This window comes from Aethalodelphis obliquidens, unplaced genomic scaffold (assembly GCF_003676395.1).
Source record: "Aethalodelphis obliquidens isolate GAN/ISIS:26980383/991018 unplaced genomic scaffold, ASM367639v1 scaffold53, whole genome shotgun sequence".
NCBI lineage: Eukaryota > Metazoa > Chordata > Mammalia > Artiodactyla > Delphinidae > Aethalodelphis > Aethalodelphis obliquidens.
The window spans coordinates 390613-398468 of NW_020837997.1; positions in this window are offsets into that span (position 1 = coordinate 390613).

Genomic DNA, 7856 nt, shown 5'->3' on the forward strand with positions numbered 1-7856 from the left:
TTTTTTTTTGCGGTACGCGGGCCTCTCACTGTTGTGGCGTCTCCCGTTGTGGAGCCCAGGCTCCGGACGCGCAGGCTCAGCGGCCATGGCTCACGGGCCCAGCCGCTCCGCGGCATATGGGATCTTCCCGGACCGGGGCACGAACCCGTGTCCCCTGCATCGGCAGGCGGACTCTCAACCACTGCGCCACCAGGGAAGCCCTGAATCACATTTTTTAAACTTAGATTTTTATGTTATTAAATTTTCCAAAACCTCATTTGAATGGTTGGCTCAAATTCTAGAAGACAAAAGTATCCTGATTTCTGTCCCGAGGGCTCTGAGTTTGGATGGGAGATTCGAAGAGAAGAGGGTAACCAATACTCTGGGATTACTGCTGCATTCAGTGGCTTTATTCCTGGTGCTTATGTTAAATCTTAATGTAAAGATTGTGGTGTGATTTTTATAACTTTGTATAGCTGTCTGCTTTTCAACCAATGTGTGTGTCTTTCAGGCCTCATGGGCCTGAAGAGATTGGCCTTAGCTGAGTATTTCGTGTTTTAATAATAATAACACGACCTTCCACTCAGTCATTTTATTAACAGGCCCTTCCACTGCTTCACTGTGAGGTCCTCAGTGTGGATTAGAAAATGTGTCTGTAAAACCACATGGAATCATGAACTGACCACAGCCCCTGACATTAGCAGGGCTCTTACTATCTACACATTAGAGCATTAACTTCTTAGAATGTTAATTTGGAACCTGGGCTCAAAGAAAGAGAGAAAGAAAGGAAGGAAGGAAGAAAATATTTTGAAATAATTATAGATTCACATAAAGTTGCAAAGAAATGTACAGGGAGGTCTCATGTACCTTTCACCTGCTCTCTCCAATGATGACATCTTGTATAAGTATAGTGCAGTAATAAAACTGGAAATTGATATTGGTACAACCCATAGAGTTTTCAGAGTTCTCCATATCTCTATATAGCAATTTTTTCCCCAGCACATTCATTTTCTCATTCTTTATTTACACTGGAATCAACTCACTATTTAAACTTATATAATTTGCATTAATTTAAAATGTACATCATTTTTTTTCAATAACAGAAGTAAAACTTTAATTCACTAATTTGTGGAAACTAAACAATACAATCTTAAACAACCGGTGGATCAATGAAGAAATCACAAGGGAAACTGCAGAACACTTAGAGACAAATAAAAATGAAAACACAGCACACCAAAACTGCATGTTTTTTCAATGTCATGATTGAACATTGTCTATTAGGCTACCCAAGATTTAAATTTACCTAGTTCTCAAGGGGCATGATTCTTTGTTTGACTCACTACTTCTTATTTTTAAATTTTTTTTTAAGGGGACAGTGAAGGATCTAAGAGATAGCACCAGGCCACAGTCGACCCCCAGTGACAGATGACAGCTGCACTGCTGCCCCTTCCTGCCCCAGGACCTGATATATAGCAATTTTATCACATGTGTAGCTTCACGTAAATGGCACAGTCAAGATACAGAACTGTTCCATCACCACAAGACTCCCTTGGGCTACTTTTTTATAGCCACATACAACCCCTCTAATTTCTCCTGTCTCCCATCCCTAACCCCTGGCAACCACTAATCTATTCTCTGTCTCTAATTGTGTCGCTTCAAGAATGCTATATAAATGGAGTAAGACAATACGTAGCCTCTAGAGATTGGCTTTTTTACTCTGCATAATTGCCTTGGGATCCATTCCAGTTATATCAATAGTATTTCTTTCTTTTTTAATTGCTGAGTAATATTCCATGGTATAAATGTACCACAGATTGTTTAACCATTCACCTGTTTACTTTTACGTCTAGTCTGTTGAATGTTTTTATCATAAAAGTGTACTAAATTTCGTCAAATACTGTTTCTGCAGCAACTGAGATGATCATGTGATTTTCCGTCCCTTAATTCTGTTAATGTGGACAACTTTTTAAATATTAAGTTTTGATGAGTTCTTTATTTAGTTCAGCTACAAGTCCTTTGTCAAATATGTGGTTTGCAAATATTTTCTCCCCAACTAATCTTTTTGTCATTGTTGTTGCTATCCTTTTTGCTGCTTGCCTTTTTTTTTTTTTTTTGAGGTAACATTGGTTTATGGCATTATATGTTTCATGTGCAACATTGTATTTCTACTTCTGTATACACGACATTGACAAAGGGGCAAAAACAATTCAATTTCTCAGAGAAAGGGCAGCCTTTTCAACAGATGTTGCTGGAGCATCCATAGGCAAAAGGATGTATGTTCTGCTCTCCCTGGAATTTCCTCCACTCAAGTCTCACTGGCCTCCCTTCCGTTCCTCCAACAGAGCAGGCGGATGCAAGGCTTGCTCTTACCTCCTCATATAATACTCTTGCCAGGTATATTCCACCTTGTTCCCTTACCTGCTCCTCACCTTCTTAGCCAGGCCTTCCTCCACATCTATTTCGAGTTGAAATCCTTTTTTCCTTCTCATTCCTAACCTGCCTTATGTTTTTCATTGCGCTAAACACCATTGGGCATGCTACATTTAATTCACATGAATTTTGTTATACTCCTGATTTCTCGACTAAAACCTATATTCACTGATGCCACTTTTGCACATGGTGGGATCTCAGGCTCTTAGGACAGTGCCTGGCATATATTTTGTTCCCAGCACATATCTGTTGAATGAGTAATTGTATTATGCAAAACAATTCAAGAAATTATTCTGGCATCTCACATGCTCATTTCTTACACTGTAACTATGGGTGTTTAGTTAGCGAGTTCATTTTTCTTCCTAGAAATGACACCATAAAACAAGTCACCTTTTGGGGAAGAAATGACTCAACATCCCCTCTCCTCCCTGCCTCTTTACCTGCATCTCTCTCCACTCATCCTCTGTCTTCCTGCTTTAGAAAACTCTTCAACCCATCACTGTGGCCCCCCAGTCCAGACAGAGGGAAAGAGAAAAGAAAAAGGTCAATGAGACACTAAGTTAAGAAAAAGGGAGAAGTCGATCAAAGGAAGAGGACTGGAAGAAAGAGTGAGAAGAGGCATAACACTAGAAGATATATGCCCACCCCCTCATCCCCCCAGAAGAAAACAAAAACTAACAGAGGCAGAAAATAACAGGAAGAGAAATAGAAATGCGAAATGACCAGCGATCAGTCATAGGAACTGCAAAAAGGAGAGAGGAGGGTAACAGGTAAAGACCCTCACCTAAAGGTGGGTTCCCTGGAAGAAAACAAACTCAGCAAATACCCTGTGAAGGAGATTTCAGCCTCAAAATCATTTCATCCTCCTTTCTTTGTTTGCACTTACTGGGTCAGAGGGGTCAGAGCGGAGCCCCCCAGCTCTGACCTTCCTCAGCTCCCACCAACCTCTCAGCCCAGCTGTGGGTGTCCACGTCACCCTCAGCCTCCCTGTGACTCTCTAGCTCAGACAGTGGGCCTCAGACAGGCAACAGCCTCCTCTCAGCAAAAGGGGTGTGGAGAAAGTGAACTTAGTCAAGGAGACGGTGGTGGGCAGATGGGGACAGAGCCAGGATCTGTGTATCTGAGCCCACTCCCTGATTCCCGTCCACCTTCCACGGGCTGCCTCCCAGCCTGGGTTGCAGAACTGTCTCCCGCTGCCCATGCAGGTGCTTTAACACTGAAGCTGAGTGAGGAAGGTAAAGCTGTGAAGTCCCAGGGCAGCCCACAAACTCCAGCGCTGGAGCAGAAGCTCCCAAGTTTATAATTAAAGAAAACCAAACAGGGAGCTTGGGGACAGGACCAGAAGAAGGGCCAGTGGGACAGTGTGGGGAAACCTGGTCATGGGAGGGGCACAGGGCACAGGAATGGGGTGCAGGTTTCTTGGTGCTCTACCCCCCACCACAGACACATTTCAATGGTTCCTCAGTGAACTCCCAGGCCCACATGGGGTCTTTACCTGTGACTGCCCCAATTGGCTCTCCCTGCACTGCGCCATCCACACCTGTCCTTTTCCTGCCCTGTGAAGTCAGCCTGTGTCTACTGGAGGCCTATGGTAGGCAGAGCACTGGGTGAGATGTTGCACTTGCATCAATAGTGGGAACTGAACACAATTCTGTCCCTCCTAGTGGGAGGGAAAGAAAAGCACCCATCTTTGAGAGAGTCAGATGGTGGCATGGGAGCTGGGTGTCATCCCAAACCCTGTTAGATGTTTATTTAAGCTCAGTGCCCTTCATGTTTTTCTGTGGACAATCCTGTGGTCTAGTTATTATGCCTGTTGTCCCAGCGTAATCATAGATAGCACTCCCTTTCACTCTCAAGAGTGTCTCATGTTGAATGATAAATTTTATGGTTTCTCTATTTTGGGCTTTATGTCCTATAGAATTAATTAATTTTCTCACTGACCAATATGGTGGCATTTTACCTGCCAAATGGCTAAGTCACCAAACTTGTTTCTTCTTAATCCTTATATTTTCAGGTGTCTGTAGTATAAGCCCAGACAGTGGCTTGTTTGTTTGTTTGTTTGTGTTTTTTTATAATGCAAGTACCTGACTTAAGTTTTGATTGCCACTTCTTTGAAGGCATCCACTTCAAAGAAGACTGTGTGGAATGAACACATTGCCAGCCATGTTGCCAGACAAAGAACCAGAGCCTGGCTGCCTCTCCCCACTGAGGCTCCTTTGTTTTAGACATCCTGGTTGATTTCAATAATTGGCCATTTGGGCTGCTTGTTTTTTTTTCTCTTCCTGTGATTTAAATTCATGGTCTTATGTTTAAATTAACTAATAAAGAGTGATCCCCTAAAGTCCTAGCCCCCCATCCTTGACCCCTGTAAAAGCAGGACCCCAGGCCCACTCTCTTTCTTTCTCTTTCTGTACTTGCTGCCTCACTGTGTGGTCCCAGGTGTGTTGTGTATGTAATAAACCTCTATTTTTTCAAAGTTTCCTGATGGCTACTGCTGAAGGGTATGTTGCAGTCATAATAGGAACCACAAGGGCTGGTCCAGCCACAGCATTGGTTATTGATAAGATGAGACCATCATAAAACAGTGTCTTTGTTACAGGTTTTTTTTATGTACCCCTTTGTGAGCTCTTGCTTCCAGCTCCTTCAGCTGGAGGCAAGGAACACATTGAGGGGGATGCTTAGAGGGAGAGGCAGGAAGACCAGAGAACAGAGAATGGAATTGGGTTCTAGCAAATTGGTTTTCAGCACATTGGCTGCTGAGGACATGACTTAGAGCATTTACCACTCTTCTCCCTTTTCAGCCTATTCCTCGTATCCTCTTTATACATCTGATCGTTTTCAATGTCCACACTTTTGCTCAAACCGTATTTCCCCATTGGAGATTACAGTCAGCCCTCTGTATCTCTGGGTTCTGGATCTGCAGTGTCAACCAACCATAGATTGAAAGTACTCAAGAAAAAAAAAAAAACCTCCAGAAAGTTCCAACAAGCAAAACTTGAATTTGCCATGCACTGGCAACTATTCACATACCATCTACATTGTATTAGGTTAAGTAATATTATGATGATGATTTACAGTATATGGGAGGATGAGCACAGGTTATATGCAATTTAACCATTTATAAAAACGACTTGAGCCTGCAGAGGTTTGGGTATCCACTGGGGAGAGGGAATCCTGGAGTAAATCCCCCATGTATACCTGGGGACAACTGTACTATGTCTGTTTCCTCTAGTCTTCCTCGGTCATTACTAATTCTCCAAAATCGAGCTTGAGCACATCTTCTTTCAAACTACCCCAAAACTCAATCCACCATGATTTCAACCTCCCACGAATCACTGCAAGCCTACTGTCTACATCCTGGGAAACATATACTGTATTGCCATGTGACATCTCCTATATTACCATTCATTATACTGAACAGGCTCCAGTTATCTTGTACAAACAAGGAAACGCCTTTATTTTTGTACAACCACTGCTTTTAAATAGGACATCTCCATTCTTTCATCCCCATTTTTTCATATCTCATGCATATTCAAGAGTTGGGTGGTTAGACTAAAGCTCATTTAAGTATTCTAAATCCAGTCCATTAAAAATCAGACTTGAATCTCATATTCAAATTCAGTGTTTTTCTCCTTGATCCATCCTAAATCAAGATAGCTTGAGGCTTGAAGACCCACAGTAGGGAAGCGAGAAAAGTCTATTAATAACAATTATTCTTTATCTTTAAAGATTCTAAAGGCTATAGACGTAGTCTTTTCTCAAATAATTTTATTTCTCAAATAAACTACAAGGAAGTCTGAACTGATACCTTCTTTTTTATTTTGAAAACTACCTCGAATAAATAGAAGTATTCTGTTTTACTTTAATGTGTAAGTGTAATTTTCTAAAATAATTTTTCAAGTGTCTGAGGGTATTCAAATTACTCCCGCAAATTTTGAACACTATAAAGACAGCAGTAACTGTGACATAAATGTCCATGAGATGTCAATATCAATATTTCTCTGTTAGAAATTCTTTTAAAATGTTCATTCTATTATTTTTTTAATTTCCTTATCTTTTAGAGAAACACACTAATGTATTTACATGTAACGAAGTTATATGATTCCTGAATTTTTGTTTCCGAATAATCCACAGATGAGTGAGGCAGGGAGAGGTGGGTGGGAGAGCAGATGAAACAATATTGGCCATTAGTTGATAATTGTCAAAGCTAGGTGATAGGTACATGGACATTTATTAAACCATTCTCTCTAACTTCATACATGTCCAAATTTTTTTCATAATAACAAAAATTGAAAGCTCACTAAAGGTGGTCTGATCAAGTTATAATATAGCCACACGATGGAGTACTACACAACTGTAAAAAACAACACAAAGTATTTCTATCTGCTGTGCTGAAGTGATCTTCAAGATATAATGTTGAGTGCAAAACAGTGTCCATAGCATGCTATCTCTTGTGTAAGAAAGGAGGATAATTATATATATGTATATATATACATTTGTTTATATTTTCAAAATTGAAAAATGAATGGATAACAAAAAACTAATAAAAATGTGTTTCATATAGGAAGAAGGAAGAAATTTTGGAGAAGACAGAGATAGAAACTAGGCATCTTTGAATGTACTTTTGTTTATAGTTTGGGTTTTGGCAAAAGTTTCACACAATTAAAAATAAAATAAATAAGAAAAAATTTCTAGCTATAGTGGAGTAATTTGTATTAGAGCAACTTTCACAATGAGAACAATTATAGAAGTTGGATAAAATACAAGAAAGCAAAATTTTTTGAAGGCATCATAACAATAGCAAAGCAACCATGACTTGAGAGGCTGAGGTCCCAGATAGAAGGGAAGTATTTTGAGATGAGTTGGATGTTCTGTGGTGCTTTTTCTTTCAAGGAATTTGTTGATTTAAGCAGCAAAGGGTCTAATGGCTGGAAAGCTGAGCAGAGCTTTCAGTAATCTCATAGATCTGGGAGACAAAAATTGGAGTTCAAAGCCCTCAAAAACATCCCAGGTTTCCAGCTAAGACCACAGAAGGACTATACCCTAGGAATAATAATTAATCAGAAATAGACAAATTCTCATAAATACTGACCCAGCTTCCTTCAGGTCAGTCATAGGCTAGATTAAAATCTGCTGACAATTTAGCTGCATGACAGAAGGAAAAGATTATCATCCAGAGCTTCAGACTCTCTTAATATGTAATTCACAATGTCTTCCATTCAAGAAAAATACGAGGTATTCCAGGGCAAGGATAAAATGACCAAAAATCAAGAGAGAAGAAAAAGAAACAAACTCAAAGGAGATCCATATATTGACATTACCTTTTAGAGACTTTAAAATAACTATTATTATTATATTCAAGAGAAAAGAAAAGAAGATGGATAATTTCACCAGACAGGTGTAATCTATGAAAACATTCAAATAAAACTCTAGAATGAAAAAAAAAT